This window comes from Pseudorca crassidens, chromosome 5 (genome assembly GCF_039906515.1).
Source record: "Pseudorca crassidens isolate mPseCra1 chromosome 5, mPseCra1.hap1, whole genome shotgun sequence".
Lineage (NCBI taxonomy): Eukaryota > Metazoa > Chordata > Mammalia > Artiodactyla > Delphinidae > Pseudorca > Pseudorca crassidens.
In genome coordinates this window covers 133,127,519-133,149,789 of record NC_090300.1, presented here as the reverse complement: position 1 = coordinate 133,149,789, position 22,271 = coordinate 133,127,519, and positions in this window count along the sequence as shown.

Sequence of the window (22,271 nt, the reverse complement as noted above, 5' to 3'; positions counted from 1 at the left end):
GGAATATGGTAAATGTTAAAAATATCTGCTGTAATTATTACTGGTGGTGCTATTGTTATTACTCATGGCTTCAATGCTATAGTTTTTCACTCTTTATTGCTTTGTTTTTACTGAAATTGCCTGGTTTGACTAGAGTCAGTGGTCAATTGTCTTGACCTTGGACAATTTGGTAAATGCAAAGTCCAATGTGCAGAAAGTCACCTAGAAGTCAGCAGTCAGCATCCTGTAAGAATTGGCCACCTGTGCCACACTTCCTGTAGTAATTTCTGTTCTGCATCTGGCTGTATCACTCCAGCTTCCAGGTATGGGAATGGTAAGAATAACATAGAGGTAGAGAGATCTCATCGCCAAACTCTCCTTTTTGGATGTCGCTGACTTCAGTATTTTCTAGAAATCTTAAGCAGCTTTCAATCTCAAAGAACAAGACAAACACTTTTTTTTCTTTCCAACGATTAAAGTACTTTTATTAAGTCATCAGATGAGCACTTTCTAAGGGAAGAATAGTTTATGTGTGGTTTGGATGCTAAACATTGACTCAGCGTCAGGCCTAAGAGGGAGAAGGCCAAGTGATGCTTGCTGACACATAAGTAATAATAATGGAAAAAATAGACTGTCCTAAGTTTGCTAAATAAAGCCATACGTTTGGAAAAGCACAATACACCAAACTCTTATATGTTCCTTTTTTTTTCAAGATTATTCTTTTCATTGCTCACCAGCATTATATTATTTTCTTCCAATACACATATCTTCCCAAGTTCCACTGTTGCCATAGTCTTCTGCTGTGTGTTCTATATTTTTGTACAGTGCTAGTCATGATTAGGTAGTATTAAGCAATACTTAGGAAAGCAAGCCATTTGAAATGACTTTTTCGGCTAGGAATTTCAGAGACTGTATGTAGTTGTTCTTCTTATTTTAGGGATTAATTACTTTACTAATACAAACAATGACTGCAATATAAGCTTTGAGAGACTGACTCACTAAGGAAACAAGACAGGTTTGGTAATGGATCCCCTGCCATTGACGCACATGGAGAACTTTCTGAAAAATGGTAATCTGAGAAATTTAATTGCTGCAAATCTGTTCACATAAAACTGATACATACATCAGGAAGTGGGCCATAATTAAATATTCTGTGATTATATGTCAGTTTCAAAGGGATTGCATTGCACAGCCAGGTGTTTTGCTTTCTTGAAATGAAAGAAAAGGGAAGTAAATCAGTTTTCAGTTATTTGGTGCCATTTTCTGTTTTCCTCCCCTGGGAAGTCATTCTGTAGATCTACAAAATGAGTCAAGGATGAGAAGACAAATTTAGGAGATGAAAAAGCAAGGAAGAAATGTTTATTTGCTATGTACCACCTTTGTGATGTTGGAGTCCTTCACCTTTCTGTGCCTCATGTTTTTCTTTCATATATGGGAAAGACTCTTATAAGCCAGTGCTCTGGGGGAGAGTTACCCAGAATCTCTTTAGGGAACATTACAGATAGAGGCTGGGAGGGAAAAGGACCCAAGTGGATGTCAACCAGCACAAAGCCATGTTTTATGTTGGGCTTTTATTGATTTTGAACAAAGTTTTCTGTGGAAACCACCCCCACTTCCCCATGTCCACACATCTGTTCTCTACATCTGCATCTCTACTCCTTTCTGGCAAATAGGTTCATCTGTACCATTTTTCTAGATTCCACATATATGCATTAATATATGATATTTGTTTTTCTCTTTGACTTACTTCACTCTGTATGACAGTCTCTAGGTCCATTCACATCTCTACAAATGACCCAATTTCATTCCTTTCTATGGCTGAGTAATATTCCATTGTATATATGTACCACATCTTCTTTATCCATTCATCTGTCGATGGACATTTAGGTTCCTTCCATGTCTTGGCTATTGTAAATAGTGCTGCAGTGAACAGTGGGGTGCATGTGTCTTTTTGAATTATGGTTTTCTCAGGGTATATGCCCAGTAGTGGGATTGCTGGGTCATATAGGAGTTCTGTTTTTAGTTTCTTAAGGAACGTCCATACTGTTCTCCATAGTGGCTGTATCGATTTACATTTCCACCAGCAGTGCAAGAGGGTTCCCTTTCCTCCACACCCTCTCCAGCATTTATTGTTTGTAGATTTTTTGTTTTTTGTATCTATTTCCTCTACTAGAATCTGAGTTTCATGGAGGAGACAATATGCTGTATACATCCCTACCTTTGTACCTTAGCATAGCAAAGCAACTGTGGCATAGCAAATGTGCAATAAACTTTGTTAAAAAAACCTTGCTTATTGTATATTGTATGGTATACTGTGCCATTTATTCCATAAATTTCTTGATGTCTACTAATGGAATGGATTGAATTGTATCCTTCTAAAAGATATGCTGAAATCCTATCTCCCAGTATCTTAGAAATGTGAACTGATTTGGAAATAGGGCTGTTGCAGATATAATCAGTTAAGTTTAGATGGTCATACCAGGGTAGAGTAGACAACTAATCCAAAATTTCTGATGTCCTTATAAGAAGAAGGAAATTTGGATTCAGACTCACATAGAGAGAACAATTCTGTGTGATGATGGGGGCAGAGATTGGAGTTATACTGCCTCAAGGCAAGGAATGCAAGGATCAAGAACCACCACTAGAAGCTAGGAAGAAGCAAGGGAAGATTCTCTATTAGAGGTTTCAGAGAGAGCATAACCCCACCAACATCTTGATTTCAATCTTCTAGCCTCAAGAGCCACGAGAAGATACATTTCTGTTGTTTTAAGTCACCAGTTTGTGGTAATTTGTTACAGAATCCCTAGGAAATTGATATAGCCAGGTAATGACCAGGTTCTGGGATCAACAGCCAGCAAGACACTTTATCTCCACTCTCATGGAGCTTTGCAATAGATAACTTCTCTTTACCCCTCCAGATCCATTCTTCACCCTTCACCTCCCTGCTTCACCACTGAGGCTGACCAGCATGGACTGTATCAAAAAGTTTCCTTGTCTTCCTGCTTCAGGTTGCTTTGGGCCAGTGAGGGAGACAGAGGCATAAAGGTGGTCTATTTACTCTGCTAGCTTATGACTTGCTGGGTCACTGTGGCTTGACTGCTTCCTTTACCAAAGACCACAACTCCTGTTATATACAGTCACCTTTCTGGGTTCTGGGAACCTCACTTTACTCTTCTTTCTTTAGCTCTGAGAGTGGTGAGAGCTCCCCACTCTCATTACTCATGGGTCAGTCCACTACCAGTTTTGGTTCTGTCTACATCTTTGGAAATAGTTCTTTTATTAAACTCACCTGGAATTACTCAGTTTGAGAGTGCTTAGAGTTCTTGCTTAGAGTCTGGGTAGTTTAGTTACTGAAGAAGACACACAATAAACATGTAAGCATATTTTTAAATGGACAGTCTAGAAATTAATTAGTAATATTAATGTTAATTAGTATTACTACTGAAAGAATAAACCAGTATATTTTGTTTTCTTTCAAAAATCAGAAAGAGAATTAAACAAATAGATTACTTTCGTGCAGAATTTGATTCATTTAGCAGCACAGAGGGGGAAAACTACTTTAAAGATCACAGTGTAATGGCTACAGAACAAATGGGAAATTTGAGAAGAGAACATCATCATAGTGTTAATTGATTTCACGTGGTTTTGAGCTTTTCTGGCACTAGGAAGATCACTACTGTATATGGTTTACATATGACTGGTATCTAGTGCCAGAATGCAACTCCCTTCTATCTATTAAGTGCACTTGTGAGTAAGGAGTGAGATCTTGAATCTTCGGCAAATAAGACTGCCTAATTCTATTTGTCCAAGAAGTAATGCATGCAGTTAAAAAAGACTTTTTTTTCCAACTAAGGAACCCCAAAGTAGATCACATTTCAGGCTGAAGAATTTATATGCTTAAACTTAGAAAATTGGTTATTTTTTATTCATACACATGTAATATCACTTTCCTTAATGCATATGTTCTCAATAAAATATAAAATTTCTATTGCATTCTGAGGAAGACTCAACATAAGTTAAAAGCATTGTATGAAAACCTTCAATATGAAGATGAGTAGGCAGTAATAAACAATTATTTTCAAGGCAGAGTTACCTAAAATTTTTTCTTGATATTTTACTGCTTATGAGATAAATTTCAAACTCTTTGGTTTCACTTTACCAAACTTACTTCTTGCTGTTCCCCTGAGGTCTTCTGTATATAGCCAAATGGGATGTGGTGGGTTTAGTTGAAAATAATACAGTAGTCTCTTTCTCAATATCTAGGGTTAGATTTCTATAAACCTTATGTGAAATGAGATCATGAGAATCAAAATTCTGATGAGTATAGTTTATGTTTATTAAAGTAGAACCATAAAAACAACCACTAAGGTACCACTGTATGTACCTTCATTTCATAATTAATAGCATTGGATGGGTACATATTGATCACCGGTAACTTTTCAATATTTCTTCTCTCATAATATAATCATTATGAACTTGTTTAGTTTGATGCTGTTAACACAGAGTGCAGAAGTTTTCCTGTGTCTGTCTGCCATCTACATCTCCAAGGCCTTCTTGATTTTATGACTTGAAATTACCTTTCTTCACCATTGGTTTCACCATATTTCCACAGACATTCACATGCATGCCTGAATTGGAAAACAAACTTGGGGTGGTCCTTATTTCTCAACCTCCATTTCCCAATTCAGGGCTGAGTGGTGCCAATTTTGAACATGATTACTGCATAACAAAGTCCCTCTCCATCCATATCCTCAGGGATGTTTCCACCCATAAACCAAAAAGTGCAGTTGCAAGGTTTGGTATTAGCCCTCCCACTGCTTCCTTTCTGTCTCCTACAGTTTTACTGCATTGCCTCTCTTTTTTTATCTGCCTCATGATTTATTGCTGCTTCATCTCCACAACTTCTAGTTTCCTATTTCTCTAATTATCTACAGTAGGAAGAACCTTAAATTCATGTGTGCAGTAACCAAAAGTCCCTGAGCACACAGTGCACAGAGTAAATCCATCTGAAGTAGAATTTCACACAAAGAAAATTTGAGATTGGGCATGAGTGATTATTCAACACATTTTTTGTGGGGTCTTCTTGCCTTTACTTGTGATCTTGCCTCTTCCCAGAACAGCCTTTGTACTCTTGGTCATCTGGGAAATGTGTATTCATCCTTTAAAACTCAAGTTAGATACCACTTCCCCTGGGGAAACTTTCCCAGCCCTATCAGGCAGAATTAGTCAAGTCCTCTGTAGCCACATAGCTCTTTGGTCTCACTTGTTACAGCAAGAACGTGTTTCCTTTTCAATAGCTACTATGTGCTTGGTACTTACCACATTGTGTTAGTAAATGTTTGCCTGTCTGTCTCACTTAGTTGACTTTGAACTTTTCAAAGCAATGATACTTTTTCCTCTTTAGATCTACCTCAGGTTTGAAGATGGTGGCATCTGGGCATGGGATATGAATACATGCTTGCTGAGTAAATAATGTATAAATATTTGAAAGAGTACATTAAATGAATTAGTAAGACTATTTGGTAGATGGATGTCAGACTAATTTATTGAATATGTATACATTATATGTATATATATATATGTATTTTAAATAAATGTTAATTCATATTTTTATGTCTATTCAATATATTTTTATCTTTAGGTTTTATTAGCTGGATTGCAAATTCTGTGAAAATAGGAACTGATACTTATGCCTTCAGCTCCAGGTACCTTGTGCCCAGTTGGCACTTACTGTGTATTTTTTAGAATTTATGAATGAAGAATAAAAAGACAACAGTCTTCAACCTTTTTTTAAATGGAGACAAGAATATTCAATCTGATTATTTTTTCAACCTAAGCTGCATCTCTCTTAGTTCTATATCACTTTTATAAGCAACTGGACGTGGAAAAGGTGAAAGTTTGGACAGAGAGTGGAGGTATAACGTATTCCCAGTCATTAAGAAGACTTTCATTTGGAAAATTCCCCTCAATACATCAGAAACAAATGCTTTGAAACAAAGGTGAACCCGTGGATGGAACTGATTTGCACATTTAAAAACTACCTCATGACTGCAGGCATCAGTTGATTCTTTGGCAAACCATTGTTTTTTCTTATCCATAAGTTGTTTGTTTTTGGAGGAAATGGGGTATTCTGTTGAGAGGAAATATATATTTTCTCACTCTGAGTACTTGTCTTTCTCACTTCTGTTAAAATTATAGTTACTGATAAAATCCAAGCCTCTTTGGTGATGGTGATTTTTTGTATGATATCTACAGATACAAATACTGCATGTGTCAAAGAGACACATGCATAAACAAAACAGCACATGCTGTACTCACAGCCAGTTACACAGAATGCTCATGTGTCCATCTGTTGCTTATTAATTTTCTTCCTGCTATTTGCATCATTCTTTTGAAGAAGCTCCAGCAGTCTATTGCTTTGCCCAATTGTTTATAATGTCTATAAATCAGGAACTTGAAGCAAATGAACTGTCTAGATTGTGTTTGCAAAATATTTGGATCTTCTGGTTTTGTTTTATTTTCCTAGCTTTAGAAAACATATAGATTAAGTTTTGATTGAAACTTATTTTCTAATTACTCATTTTTGGTGGGGAGGGGAGGAATGGTTTACTTTTTTAGCCAATGAGTAGGTTCAGACCTTGTGTTGGTGTCTTGCTCAGTTTGTTTTTAAATTCTTGCTGTAAATGTTGACAGTTTTTCTTTCTCAAGAGTCATCTGAAAAGGCAAAACAAAACCCCAAAACCCATCAAGTACATTTTTAGAAATCAGATAAAAGTGCCTGGGGAACAGATCTTTCTTCTAGTACCAGTTTTTAACATTCACCTGTGACATTTTTTAACAATGGCTATAGTTCAATGATTAAGTTCAGATTTGAGGTCTCAATGAGCTGAGTTTGGAATATGGGAATTTCTATTAGAAACCCTGATAAAGAGGACAAGTAGGGAAGGAATCCAATATTTCATGTTGATTTATTAACTATGTGCGTCAACAGCATGCTTTTAATTTGCAGAGTAATATAAAAATACTCAGAATCTGTGCCTAGGTCAAATATGAGTCCATATTTTGTGTCACAGACATTATATCCAATCCTCTCCCTTTATTCCCAGTCACGGTTTTATAGAGGGATGAGGTCGACAAGAAATTAGAACTAACAGCATAAGTGAATCAGTTACATGAAATATTTATGAGATGATGTGAATAATGCAACCTTAAGGGGAAATTTTCCTGGTTTTTTTTTTTTTTTTTTTTTTTTTTTATTCAAGAGTTTATAGGTAAATGCACGAGTTGTCCTGATACCTAAGCAGGTCTACACAATGTGACTTAAGTTCAATTGACAATCTATGGGGATTTTGACTTATATCTTTCTTATTTATGTGACCTTGGTTTTGATGTAGATATACACCCAAAGAGTATGCAATTTTAGGTGAATAAACTATTTCAATGATTAAGCTACTCAGTTTAATAAGGGTGCTAAATGTATTGTTTATAACAAAAGTTACTGGTTGGTACCATTTACGTCTGCAAAGAGCTAAACAGTTTACAGAAACGTTCACCTCCTTGACTCACTTTAGCGGAATAATAGGGATTATTAGACCCATTTTGTAAATCTGGATTTCAAGGATCAGCACAATTCATTGATTCATGACTGAGGTTAAAAGAAAACCAAGATGCAGTCCAAGGCTTATATCACAGTTCTTGATTTTTCAGTGTCTGAAAATATATTCATTGCATAAGGTACATAAACTTATGTGGCCACCTGTTAAGAAGTAGCTTTTAAAATGGAATTTGAAAGTAATTACAACAAGAGGACAAAAGATCCTGATGTGCCTTCAGAATCCTGAAAGCAAGAAATCATTCCCTCCACAAGACATTTTATGTACTATGCATGAACCATTTTCTGAGGAAAAATACCAAGATTTTGGCAATTTTGAGATGGTGGATTCTGCCCCTGAATGCTTCCTTTATTCCAAATGGTCCCATTCAGTGAACAGAATCAGTCAAACTGCTTGGTTTCTTAGGAACAAACCAGTAAACTAAAATGGAATCTTTCAAACTGATGTTTCAATGAATACTAGCTCCAGGAAAGATGTCTCCAGGTATTTCAGGAACAAATTGTACAGGGTCAAACAATTTGGGAGAAGGATGTAAATAGATCCCATTTTGGGAGATGTAAATAACATTAGTTCTGAAGAAAAGAAATCTGTTAAGTATTTTCCTAGTGTTTCTTAAACTTACTGGAATACACATCCACATACATATGTATAAGAATATATTTTAATTATTAATTATAGTTATTAATACATAATAACTTGAGGAAGCAAGTTTGGGAAATTTTGGAAAAAGATTATTTTCTTTACCAATTGTTTTAGCTTTTCATTATCATAGCATTTTATAGGATTTATGAATTCTACTATGTTATGAGATTTTTAAATATTACTGTGCAACAATTAAATCAGACATTTTAAATGTAAATGAGGTTCAGAGTACAACAGAAAATCTCTTTTTTAATGTACACAATTATGCTTATATGAGGTTATTCTACTCTCCCAAAGAAACTTCAGGGTGTGAATTTGCTCACTTAAGTCCTCAGCCTGGCAGTCTAGTTCGCTACCATCTGGCCCCATCTGCCCCCTCAATGTCTTCCTTCCTTCCTCCCTCTCTCCCTCCTTCCTTCTTCCTCCCTCCCTTCCTTCCTTCAACATAGTTGAACTCAACACCACCAATCAACTGGGTATAATGGATATCTATAGACTACTTCATCCAAAATCAGCAGAATACACATATTTTTTTCTCAAGCTCACATGGAACATTCACCAAGATAGACCACATTCTGGGCCATAAGACATACTTTAAATTGAAAAGATTAGAAAGCATACAATGTCTGCTCTCAGATTTTATTTCTTTATTACATGAACACATTTTGGAATAATAGCCCTCCTTCTTTTGGTGGGATCTGAATTCTTTTAAAACTACTTCTCCTGGGGGTCCTTGTGTCCACTAGACTCTCAAGTATCAGATGGCAGGTCCAAAAGCAGCCCCAGGTCACTGCTAAGTTAAGACTCAGAAGCAGAGCTATACAGCACCTCCCAACGGCAGCTCTTTCCTTGCTCGTTTTCCAGAGGATGGCTGAGTCATGGTGTTCCATGCTCTGTGCCCTGGCTTTTGTTTTTTGGTCTGTGACTCAGCTCCTCCATGTTTTCTCCACGTTTAGCTTCATTTCTCTCAACTGTGACCTGTGTTCCTGGTTTTATCTCTGGTTTCCAAGTAGAGTTTTTTTTTTTTTAAGTTTTCCATTATTCTGCTCCTGACTTATTGCTGATATGTGTTTCATGGTTTGCCCTCTGTCCTTGGCCATGAGTCTGACTAACTGGAAATTGCTGATCAAGGGCTGGTGGCTATCACCTTGAGCATGATGACTCTTACGGCCCTGGCACAACAATGACCTCATTTGTGCTGTTACAATAGTGTGATTTCTCTTTTCTGAATTATGACTGCACACGTGCCCTGTACTCTTTCCTTGCTATTTATTATACAGTACTTTCTCTGGTGAACAAGGCCTTTACAGTGCAAAAAATTAGACTAGGTTTAAGATATTCCAAAGAATATGGATTATACTGAAATAGAACTCAAATCTGCAAATACTGTTAGTTTCAATGAATTCTGGACTCCTCCAAAGTGTTCCTGGATTCTTTATTAAATTACATAAAAAGTCATTCATAGTTTCTGCCCTAGGTCTCCCTAGTTGCAAGGGGGCAGATTAGAAGAGGTCAGAAGATAGGAGATGAATATTTATCATTAGAAAGTAGAAAATGCTGGCATTAGAAAATGGTTACATAAACCAAGGTTTGGTAGGGTGATGAGGATGATAAGAGATCCATAAATGCAAATGAGAAAGGACACACCTCCCCTCATTTACATTCTTTCTTTTCCTCTTTCTTTTTGCTCTCAATATTATACATTTTTGATGATAAAAATGGGATAACTACACTTATGTGAGAAATAAAGCATAAATGATTGTCATGTCTACACAAATGTTTCTATTTTGTTTCATGTGCTGCATAAGTTATGTAATGATAGAGGGAGAAAAGAAAGACAGATGATTTATTAATGAGCTAATTCACATTAAAAACTATCCAAGGAAATCATGAGTACCTTTGTGTTTCTTTAACATAAGTAGTAGTGGAGATAGATCTGCACAGGGAAAGAAAACAGAAAACTAAATGGTGAAGAGAAAGTTGTGATTGCTCTAAGCTCTGTCACCACCAATCCTGTCCCTTGATCACCTCTCACCCCCCACCCTCCTCTTCCTGATCCTCTGGCAGGAAAGAACCTGTGGCTTGTAGGGATATATCCCAAACTGGATTCCTTAGGCATAGTGTACAGAGCTTTTGAACAGAGAAAAATAATAGAGGCACTTGTGATTGCTGATTTCTCAAAGTCTAAGGTAATAAAAAAGAGCAGGGCCTCTGGTTCACAATATATAAGATGTGGCATAGTTTACATGCTAGACTGTAGTGGAACCAGACAAGAGTAAAAACATATATACTCCTTCTTATAGAAGTGATTTGAACAAGAATGGAAATAGATCATGCCCTCCTACTTAGTATATTTTATCCCTAAAATAGGTTTTCAATCTTTCTAGTTTCTACCATTTCTAGACTTTTGTACAGTGGACAAAATGTGAGTCATGATGGCCTAATGTATAATGTTTCATTTTGCAAAAACATTTATATAGTATAATGGCTTTCAGACATTGAGTGATCCTAGTGGACTGTGTTCTCAGAATATCTGCATCTTTCTTCTGGTCATAAGCCCTGACAAGTCCATTCTGCCTTGCCTCTCAACCTCCTGTGGGTCTCTTGTCCACAGGTCATACAGACCTTGCCCAAATAGTCTAGGGGTTGCCATATGTCCCTTGTAAGGCCAACTAGAGTGATTTTTTTTTCCAGTTAACATATCAACATGTAAAGAGAAACTATCTTTTTCATTTAGGAGGATGTGAAACTGGGTTGCTGGCAAGCATGTTTCCAGCTAGATGGGGAGGACCTGCCTACAGAAAGAAACCAATAAAAACCAGAGTAAGGAGGTGGAAGCTGAAAAGAGTCTCAGTTTCTGCATGTCCCCCTTCCATCTCATGAGTTATATCAGTGGTATTCCCAGCTACAGGAGCTGTGAATTCCTCTTTTAAGCTTGTGATAATTTGCATAGGACTTTCATTACTTGCAACAAAAAGAGTCTGAATATAATGTGTGATGCTAAATTTAAGACAACATAGAGCTCAGTTCACATCACCACATTTGTGTGTGGGAGTGAGGGGGTGGGGATGTAAGGAATAACCTCTGGGCATGCCCCAACACGGACTTAAATACCACACATTTGTGTATGCACTTTCAGGTTTGCGCCCCTCTATAAACGGGGCTTGAGACACGTTTATCTTTATGCCCCAGGGACCCCAGGGCCCAACATCTCCTGGCACAGGATCAGTGTTCAGTTAATGCTTCATAAGTAAAATGAATCAAGGAATGAAAAAAGAAAGATTCTTGCAACTACAGTCTGGTGTGATGACATTGGCTTTGTGGAAAGAGTAGATTTGAGGTACATTTTGCAATGAAACTCACTGTCTCTTCTGTTAAAATAAATCTTTTGTGGGTGTGGGTGGGGAGGCTGATAATTTACTTGTGACTTGATTCAGTCCAACAACATTCAAGTGAAGCGTATGGCTTTAAGGTCAGTCAAGTGCATTTTATTTTGAAATTGTCTTAATTGTACTTAATATGGTTTTATGAGGATTAAGGAAAAAATACATAGATTGCTTATTGCCTGGCACATAGTTAAGTACTCAAGAAATGGAAGCTATAATTTGAAAAACAAACCTATGATACAAAACAAACAATACACAAAAAAGTCATGGAGTTTGCTCCATTGACAAGTTGCTAATCAATCATCAAAGTTCATAATTGTACAGGTCTTGCCTCCTTAAAATATGGGATTGCACCCAAGAGAAGGTGGGCCCTACCAAATACTCCTCTATCTCCTGCTCTTCTCTATGTTTGTATACAGTTGCCTCTGTTTCCAAATTCCTGAGTTTGAAGTGTGTATGTGACACAAGCAAGGTGGCTGGCTGTGTTGGAGACACAATGACAGCCATATTGTATAGCCTATTTACTTTCCTCCATTTAATGGTGGACTCCGATCCTAATAGTATCCATGAGCTGGGGGCAACAAAATTTCTTTAGAATTGGGTCAGCAACTATAATTTACTTCTCTTTCTTCTCCTCCTGTGACTTCTGTGATGAGTAAGCCCTGAGCACCCTTGCTTTCTGATTTCTGGATGAGCTCAGCCAATGGGAGTTTCCAATGAGGAATCTAAAGATGGTAGAAGAGAGCATGGGATGCCGATTCCCTCAGCCATCTTCCTGCTGGGAAGCAGGAAAATACTGTTTTCTCACTTTTACTGCAGGCCACCAGTTTCTAGGTAAGCAGTCACTTCTATACCTATGATGGAAGCTACAGCTTTCTGGGTTCTGAAAACTGCGTCCTTACTTCCTACTTCAGTTCTAGCTCCTCATTTTTCTTGCTTGGGGTGTTTCAGTGTTTTTTTTTTTATTTCTTTTAACCCTGCCCACTGTTTGTAAGTAGTCACTTCATTTAACTTTTCCCAGTGACCCTGTTGGAGTTTACCATTTGTTTCCTGGAACTCTGGCTGATATATAGCTTATTGCCTGCCAACACTTTTTACTTAAGGAAATGATCTCCTTTAATTATCACATCAGTACCCTTTAGTGATACATGCTATCTAGGTAAAACGATAAAGAAATTTAAACTCAGGGAGTTTTATTAACTGGTGCAAAGGCACCTATCTAACAGATGGGAGAGCCTGAATTCAAAGTCAAGTCTTTGGGATCTTAGTACAGAGTACCCCACACTGTCTTTTCTTCAGCAGCTACAAGTGCTTCTACCAGTTCAGGAAAATTCAGGAGTTGTATGTGCTTCTGTCCAATGCATCTGAGAGAAGATCTAATTTAGTACAACAACTCTATTTATAAAGGTCTTAAGAAACATATACAGTTCAAGTTTCTGAACACACACATCCAGCATTACCTAAATGTTCATTTTATTATGTCTTACATCTGATTCTTAATTGTTAAGAATTCTTAATTGCACTGGAATAATTGTTAGAATAAATGTAATTGACTCACATCAAAGTGCATTTATCCACAGATCTTTACAAACATTCATGTGTTGCATAAGTGTAATTCTACACTTTATTTCTAAAAACTTGAATCAACTGTGACCCCACATTATTTTTTCACTTGCACATCTGAATATCTAAGTGCCTCCCCCTCAAATTACAGTCAAATTTGTCAGTCTCAATTCTAAATTTGACAAAAATGTATTATTTTCCCCAGTCCTCCATTTTCCCAAAAGACTTCAGTCCAACTGGCCCCCATCAAGAATGAAATTTACATAGTCAATCCTTTTGGCCTTTGTCTGATAAAGTTAAGCATAGTAACTTTGATGACTATTTCTCAAATACCATTATTTTATTCCACATAACAGATACTTGAACTTATCCCTTTCTTTCTGAAATTTTTCTGTTAATAAATCATCATTTTCTCTCATTTCCTTGTGGTCTCAAACTATCCAGCCCATCAATAAGAATTTCTGTCAGTGGATTCTCTGACAATAATAATCAAGGCACAAATTTGCCACCTCCTCTACCAGAGTTATACATGCTGAATTTCTGAAGGGAAAAATTCAACTTTTATTAGACTGTCTACCACCCCAGTAATTATTTAAATTGAGTAATAGATTGTCCTGATAGTGGTCATTTCAGTCAGGAAGGTCCTGGTGGTATCCCCAATCTTTGAACCCCCAAAGACAAAGTTAATTTCTATTCTCAGGTCACTAACAAAGCAATGTGCAATTTCAAAACCAATCAAGACACAATTCTATGAGGAAGACTTATTTTTCATCAGAGGGAGAAAACAATTTTAGATTTTTGTTGAGAGGCTGAAGGACAGCATGCAATGAATGGGTGATGGAAAGGAAAGAACAATCAATATGGAACCAAAGGCTCAGGTTAGGTCCTGGAACCATCTCAAACTTATATGCTTGATTGTTTTCCCTAAGTCTCTGTTTTTGTTTCTCATCTGAATGATATAGATAATAAGGAGAGAAGAAGGTATTTATCTTCTCCAGTTCATTGGTGAAAAGACAGAATGTTTGGCAAAGATGTGGAGAAAAAAGAATCTTCGTACATTGTTGATGGGAGTGTAAACTGGTGCAGCCACTGTGGAAAACAGCATGGAGGGTCCTCAAAAAAGTAAAAATAGAACTACCATATGGTCCAGTAATACCACATCTGGGAATATATCCAAAGAAAGTGAAAACACTCATTCAAAAAGATACATATGTCTCAATGTTCATAGCAGTATTATTTACCATAACCAGTAATCTAAGTGTCTATCAACAGATGAATGGATAAAGAAAATGTGGTATATATACATATATACAATGCAATACTACTCAGCCATAAAAAAATGAAATTCTGCCACTTGAAACAATGTGGAAGGACCCAGAGAGTATTATGCTTAGTGAAGTAAGTCAGACAGAGAAAGACAAATACTCCATGTTATCACTTATATGTGGAATCTAAAAAATAAAATGAATGTGTATAAAATAACAGAAACAGACTCATATATATAGAGAACAAATGAGTGGTTACCAGTGAGGAAAGGGAAGGGGGAAGGGCATGATAGGGGTATGGGATTAAGAGATACAAACTACCATGCATAAGATAGATAAGCAACAAGGATATATTATACAGCAAAGGGAAATATAGCCACTGAGTTATAATAACATTAAACAAAGTATAATCTATAAAAATATTGGTCTTGCTTTAATTTTAAAGCAATTGCTTATACTCTCAAATTACACTACATGACAGCTACCACATAATGGCATGTGAAAATGCTGAAGTAAGATTAATTTTTTTTTCTGTTTAATGGAATAAGTAAGCATGATCTAACCTAATTTTCTATCTTCTGGTGGTTTGGTTAAATAATTATCTAACACAACAGGAATACCCAATTCCTATTTGGGGGAAAACTAGTATTGTACCAGCAGAATAATTTCCCCAAAATGTATCATCCTGTCAGCTTTTAAAAATTTCCTTCTTGTGTGTTAATTGCACACCATATTCATATTCATTTTCTTCCTTAGTATCATAACCCTAGTATTATTCCAGGCAATGGACTCATTTCTCAACATTCTCTGTTATGTGAGGCTATGTCACTGAGTGCTTGTCAGTGACAAGCACTCAGTGACATATAAGATGTAAGCAAAAATTGAATCCAAGAAGTCAGAGTAGCTTGGCTCAGGTACCCTTGTTTTGGAGTGGTTAGAAGCCATGACTCACTCAACATTTCTCCTAAAGACTTTGAGCTGTGTAGGAATAAAGACACGTCTTAAAGTGATGTTCAGTAAATGATTGCTCACTTTCTGACTGATCAACTAATGTCGGTGTGATTAGAAGTAGGGGGAAAGCAAGAACTAGTTAGATACAATTTATTTATTATCTGGAAGTTCAGTTAAGGAATAAATGGAACATTGCTTAATTTAAGCAAGTCTGGGTCTGTTGGGAGACAATTCTCCATGGGTCCCTTATATTTCTGCATGTCTTGCAAACAGAGACGCTGATGATCTTTTCATCATCCCAGGTGACCTTTTCAAAGATGTCTGTAGAGCAAATAGCCTTACAAGATAGAGAGAGCTTCTCTCTCTGGAGCAGAAGGCAGATTTGCTTACTGTTCAGTTTAATATGGGCAATGTTTTCCTCTGGAGCAATGGTCGAACAGTTTGCCTGCAGCTCGTTATAAAAAAAATGGGGTTTCATAAGTAAAGTGTTGCTCACCTATGGTGCAAAATTACTGTGTATGCAGCATCCACATGCGAAAGTGTGAAGCCCATCCTCCTTTCTGTGCCTTGAGTAATAAAGGTTTTTCTCTTTGATCTATGAGTCTGGTGTCTTTTGACCATCTCCATGAAATTTCAGCAGGCTAACAATCTGTTAGTTGCTAGTCAGGTGAATTCTTATACCTTTCATTCTTGACAAAGCCTTCCCAGTTTCATATGGTAGAAGAATGTGTTAGGTTTATGACGAGGGAGACAGAGAAAGTGATGCAGAGTCAGTTATGGCTCCGTTCACATTCTATACCTGGCAACAAATGCCTTGAGTGAACACAGGTTCTGTGATCACTCAGGGATCCCAAAGGTATCCTCAAAGCCAATACTGTTCATGAGGATAGTGGCAGTTGCATTGTGTTGACCAACTCCAGTAAAAAAACAACTCCTGCTAGAAATAAAATTTATCTGTAGAATCTTCCCACACTTTTATTTAGCAACTTTTCTGGGATTGCAACATTAGCTCCCCACTGGACTCTGGAGATTTATTGCATCCCATCAGTGTCATGTCCATTAATGGCATGACACACGAGTTCTGGAACATCCATTCAGCAAATATGTGCCTGGTAAGTGAACATTCCCTGTCTGGGTTCCCTCTTCCCCCAAATCCCACATTGTTCTCTGACCCTCATTTCCAAAAAAACTTTAAAAATATCTGACCTTGTGAACCAATTCTTTCTTTCTTAGAAAACTGATCACCTCTAAAGAATTAGGACGGAATGAACAAGATTTGAGACAAGCAGGAGAATCTCAGCATTAAAGACTCAAAGTTTGAGAACAGACATAACTGGTATAAAAATGTGAATATGTGACCTTTCTCATCCAGGGCACACTGCCTTGGAGGAAGGCAATCAAAGGACAATTGTATAACATGAGAACAATTTTAGAGGTTTTGCCTTAAAAATATCTACACAAAAGGAGGCTGGGCCAAGGACTCATTCTCCCAGAGTCCCTTGATCATGCATATATTCTTGACATGATCAAGGTCTTCTTGCTGTCCCATCAGCTCCATTTTCAATTTGCTAGACTGTGACCTCTTTCAGTGGTACCACAACTGCTGTTTTTGCTTATCAGCCTTATATTAATAAGGGCTTATTTCCCTAAGAATATTACATCTTACACCTCCTCTCTTAAGAAATCTGGCACAGATTTTCCTGGGGTTATATGGGAGGACATTTGGATAGTGCTATACAGTGTAACACTCAAAAACAGGGGAGAATATACTATGGCCCACAACCTAGGAAGAATTTTTACCTGTGAACTTGAACTTCATTAACTGAAATGAGAAGAATTCCATTTTTTTTCATTAGTAGACATATATTATCAAAAAATATACTCAATTATTACTGTATTTTGAATTTCATCAATAAAAACTTTATGGACATTTGTTTTCTCTCTTGTTGAATAAGTAATTTATATAATATTTTTGTTTCTTGGTCCTTGAAGCCAAAACTATATACTATCTGGCCATTTACAGAAAATGTTTGCCCACGCTGCTCCGATATAGATTCCAGGTGGAACTGGAATCTTGCTGCCTGATTCTCTTCTACTCGGGAGTGAGGTCACTGCCTTCCATATAGTCCTGCTCCAAGCTGAATTGTTGGGAACAGATACAGGTTGTGTTTAATGTAAACAGAACACACAGGTAAGAAATTTTACTCTGCTTCTTTAAACACAATTTTTCACCTAAAAATATTTTCTTCATCAGCCATTGCCACCATGGTATCATAGGAGAGTTGTTGATGTTTCCTGGGCTTCAGTTGCCTTACCTGTTCAAGGCCATAGTGATAAACAGGCCAGGTGGTCTGGATCCTCTCAGCATCCATAAATATATTCATTAGCTAATCTGTGTTCTAAGAATAGGTAGTTAAAATAACATAATCCAATATATTGAACTATCATATCACTATTTAAAAAATATCATTGGGGCTTCCCTGGTGGTTCAGTGGTTGAGAGTCCGCCTGCCAATGCAGGGGACATGGGTTCGTGCCCCGGTCCAGGAAGATCCCACATGCCACGGAGCGGCTAGGCCCGTGAGCCATGGCCGCTGAGCCTGCGCGTCCGGAGTCTGTGCTCTGCAACGGGAGAGGCCACAACAGTGAGAGGCCCACGTACTGCAAAAAAAATAAATAAAATAAAAAATATCATTGAAATATGAAAATATTTTGACATATAATTTTTTTTCTCCAGAACAATTCTTTAAGTGATATAGTGATATAGAAACACTCTTAAATACTGTGGGTAAAAGAAGGTGAGTTTGGCCCATTTTTATTAAAACTATTCTAACATTTACTTAAACATTTCAAAATGCCCAAACATAGGAGTTTGGAAGATGCAGACTTGTATATGTTATTCTTTCCAGGAAGTTAAATAAAATTATAAAGACTGGAAACATAGCTTGCTAATGGTTTGTCCTGTTTCCTGGCATTAAGAATATGATATGGTTTAATCCTTCTGTGATGGCATGGAAAGGACAAACGAAGCACAATTTACGTCAGGGGAAGGATTTTTGAGGGCAACAAAGACTTGTTTAACCTGCTTCTCTGTTACTGTCATAATTTCCCACAGCTGGATCTTTTACTGTCAATAAAAAAACACTCATTCCCAAGGCAGGTATCTTTTCTGTCTTCATGAACTCCAATTAGTCTCTCTTTATTTTCCCTTACATTTGGTACTACTAGGGCAGGCTGGTACTGTTCTCTGAAATATTCTTGCTACATTTAAATTTTTTTCTTGGCAAACTGGCTTTTATCATAAGTTATAGTCACTCAGTTCTAAAAAGAAGAGACAGTGTACTGTCTTTCCCATCCTGCACCTCTGTCCTGCCCAAAGACCAAATAAATTAACACCAGAAAAGTATTAACTATAAATTATCTAAATTCTGTTACACATAAGATGACAAACTATGGACAAAACTTCTTGCTAAAAAGAGGAAGATGGAATTCTCATTTTTTATTGTTTTTCTTCTGCACTGTGTTTGTTTTCCATTGGTGCAAAACAAGTCAGCATAAATTTAGTGGCTTACAACATCACCAGTTTAATATCTCACAGTTTCTGTAGGTCAGAAATCTGGGCATGGTTTCAATGGTTTCTCTGCTCAGGGCTGCAATCAAGGTGTTGGTTGGGGTTGGAGTCCTCATCAAGTTCACTGGTTGTTGAGTTCTCAATTTTCCTTGTAGATGTTGGTCAGAAATTACTCTCAACTCTCTGGGTTTCTCCAAGTTTCTTGACACATGGCCATTTCAGGCAGCAACCATGCATCAAATCTTTCTTACGCTTTGAATCTCTGACTACTTTTCTTTCTGCAATCAATCAGGGAAAACTGTTTGCTTTTAACAGTATCATGTGATTAAATTAGGCCACCTTGGTAATCCTTTATCTTAAAATTTAATGATTTGTGTCCTTAATTACATCTGCAAAATCTCATTGCAGCAGCATGTAGATTGGAGTTTGATTGAATAACTGGTAGACTGTGTGTGTATATCAAGGGTCTGAAACTGTGGAGGGTCATCTTAGGGTTCTGCCTACCACATGTACTATTACACATGCACATAGTACATAATAAGTGATATTTAGAGAGAGTAAAGAAATTGAGAGACTAAAGAATGTTACAGAGCAAAAATAATGGGAAAACCCCCAAAAACTAAACCCAAATTTCTGTCATTAGTCCTTGGTTTGGCAAGTGTGGGGAAATTTTCAGTGATAACCTCTTTGGAAAAATACCTGACTTGGAGGAGAATGTTTCTAAGAATGTCATGCTAACTGGGAAAGTGCCATGTGTAACTCTGATTAGGGAGTTTTTTTGTGGGTCAATGTAATTGAGGCTCCCAACCATTTTCGCCAGTCTTGACAGGGTTCTTCTCAATGCTTAAAATAGCATAGTCAACTGTTGGAGAAAAGATGGATTTTCTGCCTTTAACAGTTTGGCTGTTGTTAATTTCTACAAAAGGTATAGTTTTCTGTCACAGTGCATACATTATGTCAGGGAATGAAGTTGTAAGTGCTTAGTCTTGTTGGGGAGTCCTAAGGTCCACCAGCTCAGCATCTTTCCAATATCCCCTTTATATGCCTGAGCTCTTTCCTCGCTTACTTTGTGATTCTTATCCCATTCTTACACTTAGGTTTCTTCTTAAACATCTCTTCCAAGAGATGCCTCCCCTTATTCCCTCATTTGATAATTGTTAATCATCTTGCTAATTGCGTTTACTTGCTTTGTCACCATTTCCCCTCTAGAACGTAAGCTTCCTGACAGCAGGACCTTATCTGTCTCATTGTCTGCTGTATCCCAGTGCATCTTCCCAGTCCTCTACCCCATACTTGGCACTACAAAGGACCACCATTCTGGAGACTCTCAAAAGAAGGTGTTTTCAGAATGGCTTTCCCCTGGCAACATCAGGGGACATTTAGGACAAATTAATCTCCTAAATGAACTATTGCAAACTTACCACTTTTCTGAGAACTTTGAAGGAATGGCTTCCAATAAAATAAAATGCAGACCCGTGAAAGAAATTTTGTGCATCAAATGTGAATTTGTGACACCCTTAAGTTAGCTTTCTGAAATTGAATCCTTTCTTGGGTCTTTGAATGAGGCTGATTTTCTGCTTCAATCTCATTCTTGAGCTTTCGACTAGTATAAACATGTTCTTGGATAACATCTCCACATGAATGACCCTCCAACATCTCTAAAGCAACACATTGAAAATTGAAGTCATTCCCTCCTGCAAAGATCTTCCTCTCTGTATACCATCTCAATGAAAGGAAACACCACTGCTCAGTTTGCCATAGAAGAAGCTACCAGTCATCCTAGACCCCATGCCCTCATTCAGCCTACACTCCCAGTCCACTGTCAAAGCCTGTCAATTATTCCAATGCTCATTGGCTCTAAATTACCTTCAGAATAAAGTTCAACCTGCTCAGCACATAAAGTGCTGCTCCCTACCTACCTCTCCAAGATTGAACTATTTGTAATTCCTCAAATACACTCTTATTCTTCTGGGCTCTGTTCATGCTATTATCACCACATGCAATGACTACTCTCTTCCTCACATGCCTAGCTCTCTCCTACTTATTCTTCTACTTATCCTTCAAAATCAAAATCAACTGTTACCTCCCCTCCTCTGGTCCCTACCACTAAATGGGTTCAGTCCCTTTTCTATGCTTCTGTAGTCCCCTGTACATATATTTCTTTTATATCATTTTTTTTATGCTTACTGAGATGTGTTGTTTGGCTGTTTTGCTTCCTCCGAAGAGAATAAAACTTGAGGTTAGGAATTTCGTGTTGTTCATCACTGTGTTCCTAGCTTCATGAATAGTACCATTTCTTGAATGAATGTGTGAGTGAATTAAATAGGTGAATATTGAGAATGCATGCTGAGTGACTGTTGAAATTGCAGGTCAGTTGTTCAGGATGCTATAAATATTTCCTTATGTTATGGAGGTAAAAAAAAAAGACCTTGTAGTCGAGATGTTCAAATAAAACACAGTGAAACAGAATTGCATTCCCAATGGTATATAGTCATTAAACTTTTTAGGTTTCTTAGTTTTCTATTTGTTTATCCAAATGAATATTCCTTTTTCTTTAACTATGGAGAGTAACATGGTTTTCTTCATTTTGTAAAGGAGACCAATCATTTATAGTACAGGGAGAGTCCTTTTTGACTTTGAAGATGATACGGAATGGAAAGCATGTAGGTTGTCCCAAATTCCACAGGTGTGTGCCACGTGAGCCTCCGTTGATGTGGTTATGAAGTGTGGCTTCACAAGTCTGTATCCACAGTACCTTAATATTGAGAAATATAAACACATGTTATTAATTTAAGTAGCTTTCCATTTTGGCTTTAGAGGTAGTTAGACAAATTTCACTATGTATTTCAAGAAGAGGAGGAAAAATTAGTATAAATTGCTCAACTGCATCTCCACAGTATAAAAGACATAGGGAATTTGTTCACCATCTACTCATTTGATCAATTCAGACAACCAAGATCTACTTCTTTGACCTGAGTTAATAAACTTGGTAGTCTACATTGATCAGATTAACTGGAAATCACTTAATCCTTATTTCAATTTATTTTGCATAAAAATGGCAATAGAAAGCACAAGTAAAACAAATCTTTACATAATTAACAAAATAGGCCTTCATTAACTATTTATGAATTCTTGGCAGAGGAAGTGTCTTAGTCCTGTCGGACTGCTATAACAAAATATCATAGACTGGGTGGCTTATAAATAACAGAAATTTATTTCTCACAGTTTTGGAGACTGGAAGTTTGAGATCAGGTTTCAGCATGATTGGGTTAGGGCCCTCTTCTGGGTTGCAGACTTCTCAT